The 21,865-nt window shown below is 39.5% G+C and overlaps 1 long non-coding RNA gene across 1 annotated transcript; it reads right to left on the bottom strand.

Moving 5' to 3' along the window:
* Positions 1–3,033: 3,033 nt before the first annotated feature.
* On the bottom strand, positions 3,034–20,546 carry LOC124881122. Its single transcript, XR_007041539.1, has 3 exons — positions 20,256–20,546; positions 3,597–3,692; positions 3,034–3,497 (listed from the first exon to the last, which is right to left on the bottom strand). It is a non-coding gene; the product is annotated as an uncharacterized LOC124881122 (long non-coding RNA).
* Between the last annotated feature and the right edge of the window lie 1,319 nt (positions 20,547–21,865).

Here is a 21,865-nt window from a genome sequence, read left to right as displayed (position 1 = left end):
TTCTTCCACTAAAGTGTAATAACTTTATAGGGCCTGGTTCTTATTCAACCCGAGTATCTGTTTTTTTTTAATTAAAGGCCTGTTGCAAATTACCCAAAGAATTAAGATTCTCTTGACTCCAGGCATGAAGTTAATCAAGGACAGGTCAGTACGCATGAAATGTCCACAAACTGCCCCATTTTACTTGATTTCTCAGTTGACCATTCTCAAAGTCTCAAAGTGAAGATTTACAAGCTTGAGGACTTTATTTCAACAATGGGGTTTCTTCTTGCTTCTCCTACATGAAAGTCAGATTTGTGCGCTGACTCCAGCCTCAGTTCTCCTCTTTTGAAGCTTCACCAAATTTTTAAATGGATTCGACAACCCTCTCAAAGCTGCGGTTATTTGCTGGTGGAATCTTTCCTACTACACTTTCTCCTTCCACCCAACTTTCTATGAATATGGTTAGTTGTGCCATTAGTTTTCAATAATTAGCTTTTTTATAATATTCTAATTTTCTGAGACACAGAATTTTAGATTTTCATGATCTGTAAGCAATAATCAAAGTTATAGGGAAGTCTTGAAGGCAACTGATTTTACTATTTGTTTTTAGGCATAACAGAGTAAAGCAGGAATAATTGAGCAACACACTTTTGAGATATTTATTAGAAACATTTATAATTTCCCTCCATGAACTTTGTGTTGGCCTTTCAGATTAAATTTTAAAGCCATACATTGACATTTATGGCTGTAACATTGTTGGTGTGGGTGGAAATACTTTGAGGTGTTTCTATCGAGGTTGTAGACAATGTGGACCACCTTCTCATGTTTTCAGTTTACAGACCGCATCATTTATATAACAATTAATAAAAGATATTCTGCAGATTCAGCAACTATAGAGTCACAATTTGTTGGAGGCCTATTCAAAAACAAAAAAAGATATGAAAGAAATCAAGGAAGGAAGCAGCAAAAAGAAAAGAGACATTTTCAAGGAGCCAAGCTGTAAAACACACACACACACACATCCCTCCGTCATTAGTCTTCATTAGAGTCTTTATGAGGAAAATTAGGAGGGGAGTTTCTTTCCAAACTGAACCCTGGAGTCCAACCTGCCAGCCGGAGTGTGTGTGTGTAGTTGTTGTTAATCTTTACATCAGTTTCAGCAGATTTAGAAGAAAGGATTTTGGAAACATGCGTCTGTTGGTCAGAACCTAAAGATTAACTGTGTCCTTCATCAAATCCTTGTGTGTCATGGTGGGAGGAGGGGGTATGATGGGAAACTAGAACAAATATAAATAAAAGAAAAAAAAGCTGAAGTAAATTTGAGAAATAATATAAACCTACAAGATTTAGAGACAGAAGAATAAATAAATCATTATTAAAAGGCCATTTCTAGCCCATCACACTTTAAATAACCCATCTTCCAATCTGAAATCTTTGAATCTTCCTCATTCAGCTTTTATTATTGGGCAAACCTAGGAGGTTGAAGTACCCTCAGCAGAAATCTACTGAGCCTTAAATTCTTAGAATACTTTAGCTGACAGTCAGTGACTGTATGGTATTGGTTGACACACACACACACACACACACACACACACACACACGTATTGAAAGGATTGTTCTATGTGTGTATGGTTAGCATAGACGGCAGCTGAAACCAGAACAACTTGGAGGACTCTCCTGTTTGTTCAACCTGAGCTCAATTATTGAGCTCAATCAAAGCCAGGTGTCTCCTTGTAGTTCACCAGGTGTCTCCTTGTAGTCCACCAGGTGTCTCCTTGTAGTCCACCAGGTGTCTCCTTGTAGTCCACCAGGTGTCTCCTTGTAGTCCACCAGGTGTCTCATAGTTCTCATCATCCATATATCTGCATGCTTTCCACACATGGTGGAATGAATCCACACATGGTCAAAATGCTAAACAATCCCACAAATATTTGATGAGATGTCCCCTTCACTCTGACCAAACCGTTTCTGAAGCCATCAACAAGCTTCTGGCATTATTCTGGCTGGACATTTGACTATTTTTCTTGGTTGGTTTCTTGACTTTTTAAGCATAACACAGAAACCTTCAATGCGGTCGAGCTTAAGCCACTTCAGACGTTTGATGTCCGCCTGCTTTATTGATTCCTGAACCAGTTTTTTGGATCAATGTCCTTTTAGAAGAGGGGTTCCTAAAGTCGGAGTTGAGAATATATTTGAAAAATTATTAACTTGACTATCAGGGGAACCCTGATGTTTCTCTGTGTTCTCCCCTGTTCTGCTCCTCCTGTGTACATCTGCATGGCGCCTTACATCAGGACTTAAATAGACGTGTTCCTCCGCCATAAGTGGGAAACAACATAGATCCTCTCCTGCAACGGTAAATTGGTAACCTGCGAACGCGTACAGACGTTTAATAATTTAATAATTTACGACATGTCGTGGGGGGGTGGGTGGTCACATACACAAGTTATATATGATTTAAATTTACTATCGTTGTGCTGGACTATCTTTAAACTGTTTCATATTAAACGTGTCTGCTTTTTGTTTCGTTCTTTTTTAATAGAAAAACAGATAACAGATAAATTGTAAGAAATTAAACTGCAAATTTTTATCCATTAACCAGATGATTATAGAATATTTTTAAGTTGAGAAGGCCTTTTCCTTGTAAAACGCAGTTAAACAAATTGAACAGACTTTTTAGCACCCTAAAGTATATTTATTTCACAGCAGTGTGTGTGTGTGTGTGTCTCCATACAGAACTAGTTAAGATAAATACACTGCTCCTTTCTCTGCGTCTCAGCGCTCATTTGCTTCGTCCCCCTCTCTTTCAATTTCTCCCACACATATTCACAATTGCATTCATTCAGAGTAAAGTTCGCACACGTGTATCCCTTCATCTCTCTCTTTCACTCACACAATAAACACTTGTCATTGGTCGGTCTCAGTCGTTTATTGTTGCCGGAGCGAGGGATTTGTTTTTGTTCTTCCTGTCATTCGCCCATTTGACTTGATGGATGGAGGGTGGTGACGCAAAACACCTGCCCCCCCCCCCCCCCCCCCCCCCCCCACACACACACACGTCTCACGTGTTCTCTAAAAGAGGCTCACAAGTGCTGTATATCAAAATACACTTGGATTAATTATGCACAAACAAAGTATGTAAACAGTCGGAGCGAATCCCTCAAACTAGTCAAACCCTGAGCAGATTTCACACTCCTCTTCCAGATTCGTCCCTCGTTCTTCTCCTGTGGACCCAAACCATCATGGCTCAGACTGATGCACACGGTCACGGTTGGTTTCTAGTTTGACCTGAAGTGTAAACAACCGTTTATCTCCATCGAGGAAAAATGGACAGCAAAAACGCCGAGCAGGAAGAGAGGATTAGGCCCACAGTATATTAGATTAAGAAAACTGTACGATAAAATGGAGGAGATGCAAGAACTGCTGTCATAAACATCTACTACCACAAGTCAACCAGGCTTGAACAGAGAATCCTTCTGGAGATGCAAAGAGGCCACAGCTGAGAGCAGTTGCTCCTGAAACCAAAGACAAAAAAACGGAAATGCATCATATTTTGGAGATACAGAGCTGCTTATGTTGCAACATGAGACCTAGACGCTTATATTTGTAGCTACCTTTGCTAGGCTCAGACCACGATGTTCATGAATACTGATATGACATGTAGTCAGTACCGGGTTTCTGTGCAGTCTGTAGTTAAGTATTTTCCAGATCTGGATAAGAGTAGAGAAAACAAATGGAACCTGAAAAGATATTTGTATTTCCAGGATCTGTTTCCTATCCTACTGTCTTAAAGCAGTATCCACACATCCATCCATCCATTCATCCGCCTATGATCCTTTAATGATTCTCCATCCATTTATCGTTGCCGTAAATCTCTTGCTCCAAATAGCCACAGAAACCATGTGTCTCAGAAAATTAGAATATTATGAAAAAGGTAAATACTGGAAACTCATGATGTCACACCCTAATTAGCTAGTTAATTCAAAACACCTGCAAAGGTTTTGTGAGCCTCTAAAGACTGCTAACTGGACAGATGTCCAGAAGACAGTCACTGACACCCTCTACAAGGAGGATAGACCACAAAAGGTCATTGCTAAAAAGATGGTTGTTTACCATCCAAGCATATCAACAGAAAATTGAGTGGAAGGAAAACGTGAGGCAGGAAAAGGTGCACCAGCAACAAGGATAACCACAGCTTTTAGAGGATTTTTAGCAAAATCCATTAAATGTTCGAGTCCGAACATCAAGAACCACTACGTACAAATGTCACATTCCTCCTATCAATATTGAACTTTTTCCAAGAAATTCTCTTTTTTTTTCCCAATTGTGTATTATCCATTAATCCATCCATCCATTCAGTCTCCAGTGTTTAGTGGTTCCATATTTATAACCTGAACTTTGTACAAATATCTACCATAAACTCATTGGGTGGTTTTTGTATTTTCACTTTAGACAATGGGTTAAAAACGTCTTGTTTTTATTCATTTAAAATATTCCCTAAAAAAAACTAATCATCTGCTGTATGGGTGACAAAAAAACAAAACCTGCCAAGGCCAAACGAGAACGAAGCTGATGATTTCAGACCTAATATGTTACAGAGATACAAAGAAACAAACAAAGTCCAGTAAACACGGACCAAACAACACGCGTGTGTTCAGTGAAAACATTGGAACAACTATTTCTGTCAGCTGCGATCCTGAGGGTGGAAGTGTGTGTGGCCCATATGGCATCAGGGGAATAAAAAGAGAAAGGCACACACATGCGCTCCAACTTTGGACAAAACTGGACACAAATTGATACCAAATTAGAAACATTTCTTTTTTCCAAACAGACTCGACCCGGGAGCTTGGCAGGCAGAGCGAACACTTGACCGGAGGGAGACGGAGACGGACAGAACGTGAGAACGGAGGAAGAGGAATTAAAATAACTATATGGCTGGACTGAGGGCGATTGAAGTGAAAATTGATCCGAAGGGAACCGGTCTGTATTTACGTGTTGTTGTAGCTGGATGGCCTTGGACAGCCTTACGGAGATAGCAGCTGGTCATCTCAGTGTTTAAATTTGGTTTGAGTTCTGGTTGGAGCGCAACAATGTGAAAAACAGATGGAGAGCGAAGGAGGATGGGACGACAGAACAGACATTATTCTGTCATTGGTCCACCTCTTCAGAAGAGACAGAACTACTTCAACCTGACTGAGGATTCAGACTGGCAATTTCTATTTTTTCACTTTACTTTCATCTAGAAACACTTTTACTTGGGTTAAAAAGAAAGACAGAAGTAAACTGCGGCTTTGGCTGAGTTGTATTCTTTCAACAATCATGCCAAGAAAAAACACTTTGAGTTCAGCTAAAGGGAAAGGATCTGAAAGAAAGTTAGAGCCAATCGAATCTGGACTAAAACTTTCTGCAAAAAGTCATTATTTGGGGATTATTTCATCAAGCAGTTACAGTTGGACACAACTCAGCTGGACTCAACTCATCAGCTTTAACAATCTGCTTAAAAATGGACCACAAGTAAACATGTCCATACAGTGATGGCTGGGTAATTCCAATCAGAGTACATATGAAAACCACCTTGTAGTTTAAAGGTGTGGAATATAAAATTTTAGGCAAAAACCAAACCAAATCAATCTGCCAGTTAAACATAGCAAAGCCAAGTCTTCAGTGTGGAGGCTGTTACTGCAGGAAGGTGAATCAAATGCAGGTATTTTAACATCAGTCTGGTGTTTACATATTCAGCCAGAAGAAGCAGGGAGATGTAGGAACAACAGGTGTACAAAAAAGGAAATTATTTCCAACACAGGGGTGTCCCTTATAAAGACATCCTGCAGCTTTAGGACATGCTTACCCTCAGAAGACAACAGAAAGTCTGCACAGATTATTACAGACACGTTTTATTCCTTCCAGCTTTCAACCTCTGTCCGTTATAGATTTAAAAATGTGAGCAGCCATTTGGAAAATGTTGAGCTATTGTAGAACGTAACCACCATCTTGGAAATGCAGTGGCTGCTGTGGGAGCTTTCAGCTGGACTGAAACGATTCCTCCAATCATTCGACGACCTCAAATACTAAGATTCCTCGAGGCAAATTATCTGCCTTATATGTTGAACTTTGCAGCACACTGCGTTATTGCTGTTGCACAACGCTCTCACTAATGATAATCTGCAGACCCCCCACTACTGCAACTAAGTTATGTGTTTATTCTCAACTAGCGCTTTGAAAGCCCACCAGAAAGACGTATTTTACTAATGAAACACTTCCGTAAGCATCAGGAGAACTCCTGTGCGTAGGAAAACTGACAGTGAGGTCTGATCTTCTTATTATGCCTGGATTTAAATTTGCCATTTATCATTTTGATGGTTAATGTGTAACCCGGCACTTTAGTACACTCCAGGGGTTTTGTTTGATGTGGATAGCATTATGCTTTTTGATGTAAAAGGAAATCCAGAATGCAGAACAGTATGTTGATGTTTCACAGCCATCCTGTCTCATCCACACTCTAGCTGACTTGAGTTACAACTTGCTTTAGATTACATGCACTGGTAACAGAAAGGAGGTGAGGCTTTAGTGGACCGAGTAGCTCATTTCAGTTAATATTTCGATCTCCCAAAACATAAATCTCTTTATTTAGATCATACACCATATAAAACATCTCACATAAGAAATCAAGACACCTGGATTAGAACTCATGAGATGTTTTAATCGTGGAACACGTATTTGGAGTTAAAGGGCTCAGTCTCCGCTGATATACAGGTCCTTCTAAAAATATTAGCATATTGTGATAAAGTTCATTATTTTTCATAATGTAATGATGAAAATTTAACATTCATATATTTTAGATTCATTGCACACTAACTGAAATATTTCAGGTCTTTTATTGTCTTAATACGGATGATTTTGGCATACAGCTCATGAAAACCCAAAATTCCTATCTCACAAAATTAGCATATCATTAAAAGGGTCTCTAAACGAGCTATGAACCTAATCATCTGAATCAACGAGTTAACTCTAAACACCTGCAAAAGATTCCTGAGGCCTTTAAAACTCCCAGCCTGGTTCATCACTCAAAACCCCAATCACGGGTAAGACTGCCGACCTGCCTGCTGTCCAGAAGGCCACTATTGACACCCTCAATCAAGAGGGTAAGACACAGAAAGACATTTCTGAACAAATAGGCTGTTCCCAGAGTGCTGTATCAAGGCACCTCAGTGGGAAGTCTGTGGGAAGGAAAAAGTGTGGCAGAAAACGCTGCAAAACGAGAAGAGGTGACCGGACCCTGAGGAAGATTGTGGAGAAGGGCCGATTCCAGACCTTGGGGGACCTGCGGAAGCAGTGGACTGAGTCTGGAGTAGAAACATCCAGAGCCACCGTGTACAGGCGTGTGCAGGAAATGGGCTACAGGTGCCGCATTCCCCAGGTCAAGCCACTTTTGAACCAGAAACAGCGGCAGAAGCGCCTGACCTGGGCTACAGAGAAGCAGCACCTGGACTGTTGCTCAGTGGTCCAAAGTACTTTTTTCGGATGAAAGCAAATTCTGCATGTCATTCTGAAATCAAGGTGCCAGAGTCTGGAGGAAGACTGGGGAGAAGGAAATGCCAAAATGCCAGAAGTCCAGTGTCAAGTACCCACAGTCAGTGATGGTCTGGGGTGCCATGTCAGCTGCTAGTGTTGGTCCACTGTGTTTTATCAAGGGCAGGGTCAATGCAGCTAGCTATCAGGAGATTTTGGAGCACTTCATGCTTCCATCTGCTGAAAAGCTTTATGGAGATGAAGATTTCATTTTTCAGCACGACCTGGCACCTGCTCACAGTGCCAAAGCCACTGGTAAATGGTTTACTGACCATGGTATCACTGTGCTCAATTGGCCTGCCAACTCTCCTGACCTGAACCCCATAGAGAATCTGTGGGATATTGTGAAGAGAACGTTGAGAGACTCAAGACCCAACACTCTGGATGAGCTAAAGGCCGCTATCGAAGCATCCTGGGCCTCCATAAGACCTCAGCAGTGCCACAGGCTGATTGCCTCCATGCCACGCCGCATTGAAGCAGTCATTTCTGCCAAAGGATTCCCGACCAAGTATTGAGTGCATAACTGTACATGATTATTTGAAGGTTGACGTTTTGGATATTAAAAACACTTTCTTTTATTGGTCGGATGAAATATGCTAATTTTGTGAGATATGAATTTTGGGTTTTCATGAGCTGTATGCCAAAATCATCCGTATTAAGACAATAAAAGACCTGAAATATTTCAGTTAGTGTGCAATGAATCTAAAATATATGAATGTTAAATTTTCATCATGACATTATGGAAAATAATGAACTTTATCACAATATGCTAATATTTTGAGAAGGACCTGTATTGTCCTCTCTAAGTTTGACAGGTATATGACCTTGAATAAAAATTTAAACCCCTTCACCACAAACATTCCTATCTCTACTTACTATATTGTAACCTTGAACTTATAACTCATATTTGTTCAATTAGTGATATCTCTAAAATGTGTATATTGACTAATAGCATCAAATCTTTAATTTCACCTAACTTGTTCCTTTTACTGCATATATTCAAGTGAGCTATCTTTAATCCTTTATTGGAAACGTTAATTTCATTGTATTAATTTTTACAGTATTCTAAATCGTTGCCTTCATTTAGTAACACCACAGTCTAAGATCTATGACCAAGTATGTATTTCTTAACAATAACATTCCTCGTCTGGTTTATTAGTCATGACCTTCAGCACCTTCTCTGCTTGAGCACAGTAGGTGCTGAAGGGGCCTAAGTATTGTGTTGTCTAATTAATGGTAGGATGGTTTGGTAGATGGGAAGACAGGTTGTGTTCAAAGGGTCAAAAAGTGAAGCTTTTGATTCACCAACCAATCTGGGCTCTGCCTTAGTGATAATGTGAGGTAGGGCTGCAACAACGGATCGATAAAATCAATAAAAATCGATAAAAATCGATTATTAAAAGTGTTGGCAATGAATTTCATTATCAATTCATTGTGATTTCCGCGTAACTAGCCATGTCACGGAGCAGTTTACGTCACCTGCAGAGCTTTGCCAATGCGGGCCGACCAAAATAAAGTAAAAAAAAAAAAAAAAAAAAACCTGCAGAGCGAGCTGAACGGAGCGAGGTGGAGACAGAGCCGAGGTGATATTTTCAAAGGAAATTACGTAAATTCTACAAATGACCGACGCAGAGACAACGGTTCGACCCAAGTCCTCAAAAGTGTGGGAGCACTTCACAAAACTAAACAATTTGTTACATGCAAGCTTTGCAAAAGTCAGCACCTGAAACGGAAACATGTTGGTTGGAGTCGATGAGGGCGAGGGGAGCTCAGCAGCAGCGTAAGACACTACACTAATCCTATGTTTGTTCCTTTTCGAAGTGAGGAAACGTAACGTTAGTCTCTCCGATAGCTCGTCTGATGACACTGTTTGCTTGTTAGCTGGTTAATGACACTGAAGACAATGTAAGGGAGGGAGCAGAGAGGCAGGATGTACTGCATTCAGACAGGGATTAAAGTAACTTCTTAGATCTACTCAAATTTTTCAATTAAGTATTTTTTAAATGGTATATGTTGGGAACCCACAGCTATAGGTTACAAACTGAAAGGCCAGTAAGAACTTTCCTGGAACTTTCAAAATAAATCGCATTAACCTACTTACAGTGCAGCCAGAAACAGGGAATAACATTGGACTTCCGGTGACATCACTGTCCAGATAAAAACCTTGCTTTTGCAACAAACTGACCTCTTCCACGCAGGTCCCCAGCAGAACTGGACGGAGGGACACAGCACGCTAATGTCTCTTTGCTGGCAAACAGACATAACTCTTCAAACTGGATCAAAGAGTGTCATACGATCATATGCACTAAGTTAAGTAGGAATGAATGGCTGTTTGTGTATCCGGTATTCATTCATGAACGAGGGTAATTAAGGTACAAGCGTGGCTTCACTTTCTGAGGTCTACAGAAACAAACTGTTCCAGAGAGTTCCCAGCAGAGACCCTGTCTCTACAACGCAGAGTGAAGCAGTTTTCCCGGTCTGAAGGAAGGACAACGGGACCGCATCACCGTGGCAACAGCAGTAAGGAGCAGTTCAGCAGACCATATACATATATGTATATATATATACATATATATATATATATATATATACACACACACACACATACAGATAGATGTATGCGAATAAAACAAGGCATTTGCTGAGTTGTTGTAAATTATGTTACAATATATATATACTATACTGTATTTCTCATTCCAGAAAAGAAACAAAGCAAACAATGACGGGCATAGAGAAGACATCATGCACACACCTTTTTTGCTTTACTGAACCTATTTGACAAACATTTATTTATTTTGTATTATTACTGTAACAGAAGACTCAAGCAGCAATCTGATTTTTGTGGGCTTATTTTCTGTCAGTCCAAATATTCTATTTTGGAATAAAAAGGGTGAAAGGTGAAAACTGAAAAAAAAAAAAACATTTTTGTCCGATTCATTGATCAATCGAAAGAATAACCGACCGATTAATCGATTATTTAAATAATCATTAGTTGCAGCCCTAATGTGAGGAGCTCCTTCAAGCGAGGAGCGATTTTCTGAGCTCCATAAAGGAAGTTCTGGCATCTGGAAAGGATACCTCCTGTAGACCTCCCTTTGGAAATTTTACAGGTGCATCCCACAGCAACCCCTCTTTCACCACATCTGTTTTTTTTTCTATTAATATTTTTTAAATGTAGTTCATCCTAATTCTTCTGAGAAATCTGAATTGTCCAAAAGGATATGGACTGGAGCTTGAGCTTCACAAGAACTGAATCACTGCCGAGGACCTCTCTCTAAGGAAACTATCAGCATCACATGATGCTGGACACCACACACACGTTTGAACCCTGAATACATTTCATGGAATCCAGGAAGAAGGTACAGGGTTCAACTCTGCAAACAGAACCAAGATAAAATACCTTCATCCTTCTGTTTATCACCCTTATTAATGATTTAGGAAAGAGAGAAGAGCTGGAATACAGGAGGCCTCTGAGGACCTGTTGATGGACAGCTTTGAACAAAAGCGGTGGTGACTCGATCCGACGTGTGTGAATATGATTGGATGCTGATGTGACGAATGTTTATGTTTTTTCTTCTATGCTAATTATGCGGCATTTTAATGACTTAGGCGGTGGACTGATTGTTGTAGCAGCTTTCCAGAATTTCTCTCAATGGAGACTAAATAACAAAAAATCCTGAACCTATGATTGGAAACAGCCTGCCAAACCATTACAGGTGGATGTCTCCTTGATGCTAAAAAAAAAAAACAGTTCACACACAATAATTTAATTAAACTTATTGTAGCTAAAGGGGCACAGACAACCCAGTTTTACTAAAATGGTCAGAACTAATTAAACTGTGACAAAAAAAATTAGGCCAAAATACAAAAACACCAGAAACAAAACCTCTGCGTTCACATTTAATAAACCAACCTTTTAACAAGAAACAGTGAACTGTTAAATCTTTTAGAAAATGAGAAAGAACGGGGAGAATAGATATGAAGTGAGCTGTGATATCCAGTCCTCAGGTCTGTTGTGTGATCATTTCACAGCCTAAATGTCCAAAGGTCAGCTGTTAATAATGGCAAGCCCCGAAGAGTGACCGTATGCAAATGTGTGTGTGTGTGTGAGAGGCAGACAGTGAGTGTGAAGGCTTGCATGTCACACCTTTCTGCTCTAAATGCCACGTAGTCTGCCGTTAGTGTCACCGCTGTACCGTCCCCCACAAGGCTGGAAGATCAGGAAGCGTTTGGAAATTTAATCCGACACCGAGCAGTTTCACGAGCAGCAATCCATGCGTCAAGAGGCCCACGCTGTGCTCCAACTACTCTCTGATTTGCTTTCCAGCTAAATGCAACAGCATCAAACAGCAACTGTAAAAACTCTCTATGATCCCGGCTTTGTGGCACACGGACCAACTTCAACTAAACAAGGCTGTTTTAAAACAAGGACTTTATCTGATTCTAGCGGACAAATCAATGTTTGGAAACTTTTTAAGAAACCAAAGTCAAATCTTAGCATCTAATATCATAAGAAACTGCATATTTTCCCATGGAAATAGAAAACAGTCGTCTGCTGTGTGTATGAAGTGCCGTCAGGTTACACACACACATCCACATCCCCTATACGAACTCATTGTTAGCGTTGGGCATCGAGTCTCAAGAATCAACTGGAACCGGGACCGACATATTGATTCATCTGGAATCGTTCAGATTTTTAAAAGTCGATTCCTGGTTTCGACACTCAGTCTGCTAACTGGAAGAAGAAGAAGCTGCCAAACACCAACGAAGAAGAATCCGCAGGAAGGGTGCGCGCAACCATGGACAGTCTGCAGTCCACTGCAGTCAGAATCAGGTCAGTAAAACAATAAAACACGTCTTCTACCAACACTGAGGCAGCTCACAAGTAAAACCTGCAGAGCGCCACAGAAACGTTACAGCAGACACTGGGAAAAAACTTTTCCCAATCCTGAATCCTGAAGTTTAGATTAATCACCTGACGGTACAGTCCAATCACTGAATCCAAACATCAACATAAAGGCAAATAAAAAATGGAAAAGTTTCCCTCATGGTGGAAAGGAAAAGGAATAAATGAAAAAACTCTCTTCTCTTGGTACGCGAGTATATAAACTAGGGTATGCCGCTATCATTATCAATGAACATGACTAATTTTTATTCTTTTTAAATTTTCAACAGAAATAACACCTCTGTGTGTGCAGAGAGGCCCCTGGCTGCAGTCTGCAGGGGTGTGTGTGTGTTTGTGTGTGTCCGAGCTACAGTTTCAAACCAATGAAACTCCTCAAAGAAATAAGACGGGTCGTCCGTCTGCTGAATCCTTCACTGAATAGAGCAGAACCTGGGCCCACACCGGGCTGATGAAGGCTGTACCGATCTATGTTACAGTGCAGGCTTTTTGCTACCCATTTAAATGCAGACCCAGAGAAACTGATAACACTGACTTAATACCTGCAATGTATGCGTTTGCCTCACTAAACTGTTATATAGTTTCCAGTATTAAGATTTGGACTAAAGATTTTAAAAAAGGTCATTTTTCCTTCGTGGTTGCACTTGTCATGACCCTTAATTTTTTTATAATTCACTCTCTTCTCTAACAGAAATTCAGAACATATTGATTGACTTCAAATACAACATTTGGATAATATTCAGCCTTTTTATTTTTTTATAAATTCCTTTAAATTAATTACATATTTTAATACACTAGATATCAAAGTATGTACTTTAAAAAGACATTATAAAAATGTCATTTTAAAGGAAAAATAATTGGATAGATAAGTCATTTGATGTCAATTGATATCACATCATTACCATCATATTCTGGGGCTTTAAAATGGTCAAGCCCAAAATTATAATACAGCTCTAAAATTATTTAAATCTAACCATAAGTGTATAAAACCACTGCACAGATCCCAGCATGTCGTTATTTATTCAGCTTTTTTAACTGATGCTACGTTCACACAGCAGGTCCATATGTTAAATTTCGGTCTTCTATTAAAATCCAATTTGGAGCTGAAAAATATCTGAATTGGGCCATTCAGACTGCCATGAAAATGTCAAATATAGGTTACATATGGGCTGAACAAATGGATTTGGGTCGCATTTGCCTGCTGTGTGAAGGTAGCCTAATTATGCTAGTCTAAATAAAGCCTGAAGCCATCTAACAACATATAGCAAGTTTTTAAAATCTTGAAAAAATATAAAACAAACCAACAATTAATAAAGAAAACATGACCTAGATTCAGACTGAGGCTCTGAACATGGCTCAGAAGGTCCAAGTGCTGAGCTACGAAACGGTGTGAGCAGAACTTTGAGCCGGTTCTTGTGAAGCGTGAACATGGCCAACAGTGACCACATTAAAACACAAACGACTCCCTACTGAGTGGTGGCATTGCTGTGCCGTGAACAACTAACAGTTGAGTCGCCACTTTATTGAGTAGAAGCAAAAAAAAAAAAAAAAAGCGAGAGATGTGAGGCTCGAAGTTCACCTCCAACACATTGCTCCATCACCACCACCTCATTTCTCAGGCCATACTGTGAAAATGTATGCACACATAGTCATACGGCTGCTTTGCGTCACTCAGATGTCCCCAGCTAACCTTGAGATTAACCTTGTAGCACTGACTGATAAAGCAGTAATCGCCACTTTCCACACACACAAAATGACAAATATTTGCCTCTAATGGGCAAAACTACAAGTGAGAAGGTAGTTGGACATTTTATCAGCTTAGCTACAACTACAACTACAAAATGAATACGTGAGATTTGTCCAAATTCAAGAGCTATAAAAGATGAACTCGTCCGAGTCTTTTGTTTCCTCTGAAAGGACAACAAATGCAACGTAAATGCAGAACGAATGTGGAGTTAATGCGAGCCGCCCTGCTGCTCCGCTCCACCTGATGTATTTTTGGCTGTGGTTGTGTCCCAGTTGTGTGCGACTTCTTGGTGTTGGGAAGCAGGTGAAGGGTGTCTGGTGACAGAATGCCTGGTCTGTAGCCTATTTTCCAGGTTTTGACCTTCCTGGAGTACACAGCGGTGAGGAGAACGAAGATGAATTGGTGCACTGAGGCTGCCCACTCTGAAGAAGAAAAAAAGGGCTGCAGTGACTGATCGATGTTATGTGTCTTATTTCCTCTTTAAACTGTTTTTATACAACTCTGAAGTTTAACTCTATCACCTTTCTGATTCGGTTTGCTATACAGGTAGTAATGGAGGTCAGCTTCAGATTTTGTACAAAAACAGCAGAATTTCTGTGGCTCGACCTTCATGACACCGAAACACTTCCAACTGCTGCCAAACAAATCAAAGGAAGTAGATTACTGTCAACACTCGGCGAGTCAAAAATTGATCATATTAACCTTGACACCTCCGTATCTGAGCATGTTGGTTCTGACGGGCCATCAGGGTCAGCTTGAGGTTCAAAAGTCAGACTACCAGATCTGTATCTCATCTTCTTCCTTCCAACGTGTCGTTCTTCTTCATTCCACTTCCCTCCGTCATTCACAAAGTCCTCTGCTTGCTTTTGTATTTCTAGCAGCTTGTTTCTTGCTGTTCTTTGGTGAGACTTTGAGGTCATAACAGACAAAGCTGAGGAGAGGGATGGCATTTTCCTGGACCGGCTTTTAAGTGTTGATGTGAACAAGGTTGAAGGGTCTACTGTTAGCTTGGAGCTGGTATGGAAGCATTTTAATAAACAAAAAAAAAAGACTAGTAAAAATGGACAAATAACAGTGTGTGTAAACATTCCTCAGTACCACAAAACACCCTTAACCCCCACCTTTAAGATCACCTTAAAAAGCAACCATCGAGCGTCACATTACAGACGTCACAATCCGGTATGTACAGACCGTATCAACAATATGTTACTCTCAGGTGTTCACCATCTTTATCTCGTTTTATTACTTTTGGTCGAGTGCCATCAAAAGCAAATTACCAGCATTTAAATCTAATAAAATGAACTCTTTTTAGATGCTGTGTTAACAAGTCCTGCAGGTTCCTGACTCAAACACACCAACTGGAGTAGAGATTTAGAAAAATGATCCTGTCACGGTTTGAAAGCTTCTTGTACTTTAATTCACAATATTTGAGTTAATCGGAGTCCCATCTGTGGACGTGTCAAAGTACCAGCTCGAACATCTGGCTTGATGTTTGTCACATCATGGAAGAAAATCAAGAAATCAGGTAAGATATGTGGAAGAGAACATTGGACCTCTGCGAGTCATCATACTGTTCAGGAAGGAGATGGGTTCTATGGCCCAGAGATGAACACGTTTTGGAGTGAAATGTGCGTATAAAAATTCAGAACAAAAGCAAGAGGGTTTTGAGGATGGTGGTTGGTTGAATCTGGTAAGAGAGCCATTTTCCACTGTGATCTGTTGACACTGAAACTGAAGGGTTTCCCCACAATAACCATTGTTACTTTAGGAAGAAAAAGGGGAATATGAAGTACGGAGGTGGCAGACTAATGTTGTGACGGGGTGTTTTGCTGCAGGAGGGACTAGTGGTGCCACAATAATGACGCCATGAGGAAATATTATTATGTGGAGATATTGAAGCAGAATCTCTAGACATCAGCCAGGCACAAACGGTTCTTACAAATGGACCAGAACCCTAAGTATACCGTCACATTAGTTATGAAGTGGCTTAAAGACAATAAAGTTCAGCGCCAATTCACAACACATGTCGTCTCAAGGCACTTTACAAAGTCAATTCAATCGAATCATACAGATTTCAAGTCAGGTACATTCCAATTAATCCTAACTATCGAACAATTTATTATTCAAATTGGTTAAGAGTTTTTCTATGTAAGGAAACCCAGCAGGTTGCTTCGAGTCAGAGACTTGTAGCAATCCCTCCTCCCGGATGAGCATGTAGCGACAGTGGAGAGGAAAAAACTCCCTTTTAACAGGAGGAATCTCCAGCAGAACCAGGCTCAGTGTGAGCGGCCATCTGCCACGACCGACTGGACGTTTGAGAGAACAGAGCAGAGACACAGAGAACAAAGAAGCACTGATCCAGGAGTACTTTCTATTGGAAATAAAAGTAAAACTTTAATGGTTGTAGCTCCTTTAGTTGCTTCATGTAGGAAAGAAAGACAGCTAAGCAGATGAACTCTGAGCCAGTTTTCAAGAGAGCACAAATAGTTAGTCACTTAAATCTCAGCCAGTAGCTATGTCTAGTGGCCTTCCCAATGTCATAAACTCGATACTGTAAAACATTTGAAGGCAGAGCTGAGTAGAAGTGCATCGGCATGGTGGCCTACAACCTTAATTAAGCAACACCAGATCTGTCAGGAGAAATGGGCCACAATTCCAGCAAACTACTGTGAGAAGCTTGTGGAAGGATACTCAAAATGTGAGACAAAAGTCATACCGCTTAAAAGGTAATTATATCAAGCTCTAACAAAATGTATATAAGTTTCAGAATTTGTGAAAAAAGAATTCAAAAAAGTTGTTTTGTGGGAATCCCAGCTGGTCTTAAGCAGTGTCAGATAAGTCTAAATTAGTGCTGCGCCGACTGGTTTTCTGACCGATCAACGATCTTTATCAAGCCTGACTTGCGTCGATTCCGATTTTAGCTGATACAATTTTTCTTTTTATAACCGACACTATTATATGTCAGTTATTAAGCTTAGTATTTCCTTCTATCTGGCAAAAATTCAAAGGTTAATTGACTGAGACAAAGTAGTAGATGTGTAGTAAATGTGTATTTAGTATATAATTTAGTAATAACTGGATATCTGCTCTATGGGACATAACATGATTTGAAAGGACATGTGAAGCACACACCGACACACCTGCTTGGACAGCGCACACCAGATGAAGATTGATATGAAACGAATCAATATTTCCATTTAAAGGTCTGTTTCCTTTTCTCCAGGTCGAAGCAGACTGAACAACAATCCTATCAGTGTTTAACAGGTCAGCAGCAAGAATAAACCTGGCCTGTCAGTTTCTAAATGTCAAAGCATCTAGTTGATTCTAAATATTGCATTAATCAACAGGGAGGCTACACGTATTAGGAAAACATGGGATATGTGATAATGCTGGTGAATGTCTCGATGATATATGACTTGCAATAAATATACAATTAATTTCAGTACTAACATCTTTCTTCTTTGGGTTCATAGAAAATATAGACCCCAGATGATGAGTAGTCTATCCACCTAAACTGGAGAAATAATAAAAATGATTATTTCCATCTCAAAGTTTTATTGAAAAGTTGCTTCTGGCCAATGTCAACTCAGTTATAGTTTTATTAGCGACTTTCCCACCAGACCACCTCTTTACCTTCTAGCATTAAACAACTAATGTCCCCAAATGTGGCACAGGCAGTCTGAATGCATGGTACTTAAATAATTAACTAATATTCAGTGCAGTCTAAGCAGTTCTTGGTGATACGTATTTTGTGTACCGTAATGCTGCAATAATGATATATTTGCTATATATTATGCATCCCAAGCAAACAGTAAATATTGACCCCCTGGAGCAGATTAATGCCTCAACACTCCTCCTTCATCCAAAATTTACTAAATCACAAGCATTTTAATTTAAGCCCCTATTTTTCTTTGTGATGACAGCAAAGCATAAAACTAAAATGAATTAAGGTTATCCAGGAAGTCTTTTCCACTCTGAGATGCAACAAAAACCACCAAAGATATGGAGCATATGAAGATAGTGAGAAATCTCCATGGGTGATATAAATGTGTGTGTTCATGCGTCTGCTCTCTTTACATTCCATTTCCACCGTCCACAGTGTCCAAATAAACCGTCAACCCTGAAATGGCTGATAAAATATGTGTTCGTGTGTGTGTGTCACAATATTTGCCCTATGTTATTGCATCTCTGAGGCCACAGTTTCTTCTATAAACACCCAGCTGTGAATTATTTAATAAATAAACACATTCAGGACCCTCTCTCTCTCACACACACACAGGTTTCGGACAAAATACCTTGTCATATAAAAGGTGGATATGTAAAAATACACACACCTGTCAAGTGATAACAGGATATATCTCAATTCAACCACAAACCACATGCATACACACAATAAAAAAGTGGATTTGAGTGTCGGAGAGGGTGGAAGAGGCGACGAACTGGATTAACTTTGGAAACACACCCACTTACACTCACACACCATTTCATTTTGCCTCTGGTTAAGTGGATTTGGCTGCTGGTCAAGTGCAAAGATAGAAGATGTCATTAAAACAAATGAAGGAGTGACACCTACAGCTCAGATGCGGTACTGCATTAGGGTACAATCAGCTCATAAAATGTGGTGTTTGTCACCATAAGCCCCTTTATTCTTTATGACAGAAGAGTCAAACTCAATCACAGAAGGGAGCATAACTGTGATTAAACCCTTAGTATGTCTTAAATCAAAGTATTTCACAAGTCAGGAAATACTTTTCAGACCTCAGGAAAATGTGGGTTCCATATGGAAAGTACCTCTTCATTAAGCTGCCAATTGAACTCAAAAACACAAACATTAATACACCGATATGCAGATTGATAGGCATCTCAGGGTTAAGTGCCTTGCCCGGGGGCACATGATATTATGTGACAGGAGAAGGCTGGAATCGAACCCACAACTTTCAGATTGCAAGATGACTTATCTTCCCACTGATCCACAGTTAACTGCAACTCTGCCAAGTATTTTGCCCATTTGCCAGTTTGTACTTTTTCAGTTTTAGTTATTTATGTACCTGACTTTTTCAGGTAAAGGAGCTGTTGCAGTGGGGCGCTGTGTACTGACCCTGCCGTAAGTCAAGTTTGCACCTGCATAGATGACTAAAGATTTAAAGTAATTTTCTTTCAACTATTTATAGTATCCTGTAAGGGATTGTGGTCATTCAACACTACTGAATAATATCTACCAACAAGTAGGGTTTTTTTTTTTTTTTTTTTTGGTTTGATCAGAGGTCAAAGACCCAGACAGGGATCAAAACCACAATCAATTAATTGTTATTTGAAATCTTTAAGAAATAATGCCCAAATTATTAATAAGATTCACACATCTTACAATTACCTCCATAATTAATCAAAATTACAAAGAGAAATAAACTGATGCACTATGGTGAAGTGGGTACAAAATGCTTTGTTTGCGAGTACGAAACCTCTAGGCCTGGCTAAGAAATGTGGCTAGAAATTAGCTAGTTGACATCTATCCTTCAACAGCAGCCACACAAAACCACACCAATACAAACATAAAGCCCACAGGTTTCAAAGTAAAGACAAACAATTTTTCTCCAAAATTAACAGCACACTTTTAACACTTGCCAGCAAAATGTCAATGATCACCACTATCCTTCACTAACACCCAGCCATCATACCTCTGTTCCCATTTCTTTAGCTGTAATAAAAAAGTTCTGCTTTTTTTATTTTTTATAAAAGGTAGGGAAGGACAAAGACTTTCATTGAAGCAGAAACATTTCAGCATTCTCTACATGACCTTTAACATCCTCCACTATATCTAGTGTTAAGACATTATCTTCATTTTTATTTCACATATTTTCCCAAAGCCAAACATGACCATGCTACAAGTGACAAAATTAGCATTAAACAAACCAGAGCCAAACAAAAGCTTCATATTTAAGCTCCACTTTACAACAATTTGTTAACTCTGTATTTCAACAGCTAATGTCTCAGCGTCTGTGTTTACAGCCAAAACTGGGGAATGTAAACAGCATTAAAAACAAAAAATCCGCTTACCTTCAATGACTACTCTGAAAAAGTGAAGTTAGTTCGGGTCCAGTAATGAATTTCGGTGCTAATTAACATCCAGCTGAAGATAATATTACTTTTTTCGTTTATTTGTCTTTATCTTATAACAACGAGATATGTGTTCCGGCCGTTTTAGTGGTAAATATCTGTTAAAATACTTCATCTTTATTTCAAACGCAGGTGGCTAACAAACTGTTGGAAGCTAACTGCCAAGCTAGCTAGTCGCCATATTTGCTAACAAAGATGGCGGCGGGAATAAAAACAGCGCGAGCGTTTTAAACACCAGATTCTGTTTTCCACAGATTTATGACACCAGAGGGCGCTGTTCCTGAACAAAACGTTCTAATGTGACCAGATTTACACAAAAACCCAGTGTTTACAGAAAATATGGCCACATTGAGACTGTTATAGACATATGACAAGATAGACTATCCTTATGTTATCAGTCAAGTTCCAGAATAAGTGACTGCTTATATTTTAGTGCCACTTTTCATGTCATTTGTATTGCAGGAGAAAGTCCCATGAAAGGGTTTAAGTACAAATTATGAACAGAATAAACAATGTAGCTTTGATGTTAATGGCTAGATGTGCATTTCCTCTTTAACAACTGTTTACAATATATAAAAAAAAAAAAACAGCAAATTAAAAATATGTATTTTCAATGTAGGATTTCACCACAATAAGTGAGGTTTTAAGCAAAAGGTTTGCTGAAAACCCCAGTAGTATTTCTGCATATTGAAAGTTATTATCCACAAATGGAGAGAACAAGGAACAAAGTCAAACCTTCCCAGGAAATCCCAGCCAACCAAAATTACTCCAAGAGTGCATCCAGGACTCAACTCATCCAGGAGTTCCCAAATCATCTAAAGCGCTACAGGCCTCGCTTGGTTAGGGAACCAAAAGAAGTTCCCTAGTTAAAACAACCCACTACTGACCTAAAAAACATAAAGGCCTATCTGATAGCTACCAAAAACATTTTGATCTTAAAGCATCTTGGGAAAACATTCTGTGGACTAAGACAGAAGTGGAATATTCTGGAAGGTCTGCATCCTATTACATCTGGTGTAAAACTATCAGAGCATTTCAACATGACATCGAAAACTTCACACAGCCAGTCAAACGTGATCGTGGTAAGATGATGGTCTGGAGCTACTATGCTGCTTCAGGATCTGGCCAACTTGCTGTAAAAAATGGAACCATGAGTGGCCTAGTCAGTTTGGACTTAAATCTGATTGTTTTAGCATGGCCTTTAACAGGTCATTCAGGCTCAATCCCTCCAATTGTGCAAAGAAGAGTGTGGCTCACTGCCAGTTACAATAATTGTTGTTTTTATGGCCAATCAAGACATGGATTGGAATATTTTTCCAGGACAAGAAATATGTTCATATTCAAGGTGACGATTGTTATTAGGGTTTAAGGGCAATTACTGTTTTACATGGAGCCAGGATGGTTTTGGATCAATTTTATCCCTAAATAAATTAATTCATTAGAAAAATGCTTTTTTATATTAATTTATTTGCTTTTTCTGATAAACAGATTCAAGTGACACAAAAATGCAAAAACATAAGAAATCTGTAAGAAGGCAAATAGTTTTTCCG

This window comes from Girardinichthys multiradiatus, chromosome 14 (assembly GCF_021462225.1).
Source record: "Girardinichthys multiradiatus isolate DD_20200921_A chromosome 14, DD_fGirMul_XY1, whole genome shotgun sequence".
Classification (NCBI taxonomy): domain Eukaryota; kingdom Metazoa; phylum Chordata; class Actinopteri; order Cyprinodontiformes; family Goodeidae; genus Girardinichthys; species Girardinichthys multiradiatus.
The sequence above is the reverse complement of the archived record's forward strand: the minus strand, read 5'-3'. Positions and strand labels throughout refer to the sequence as shown.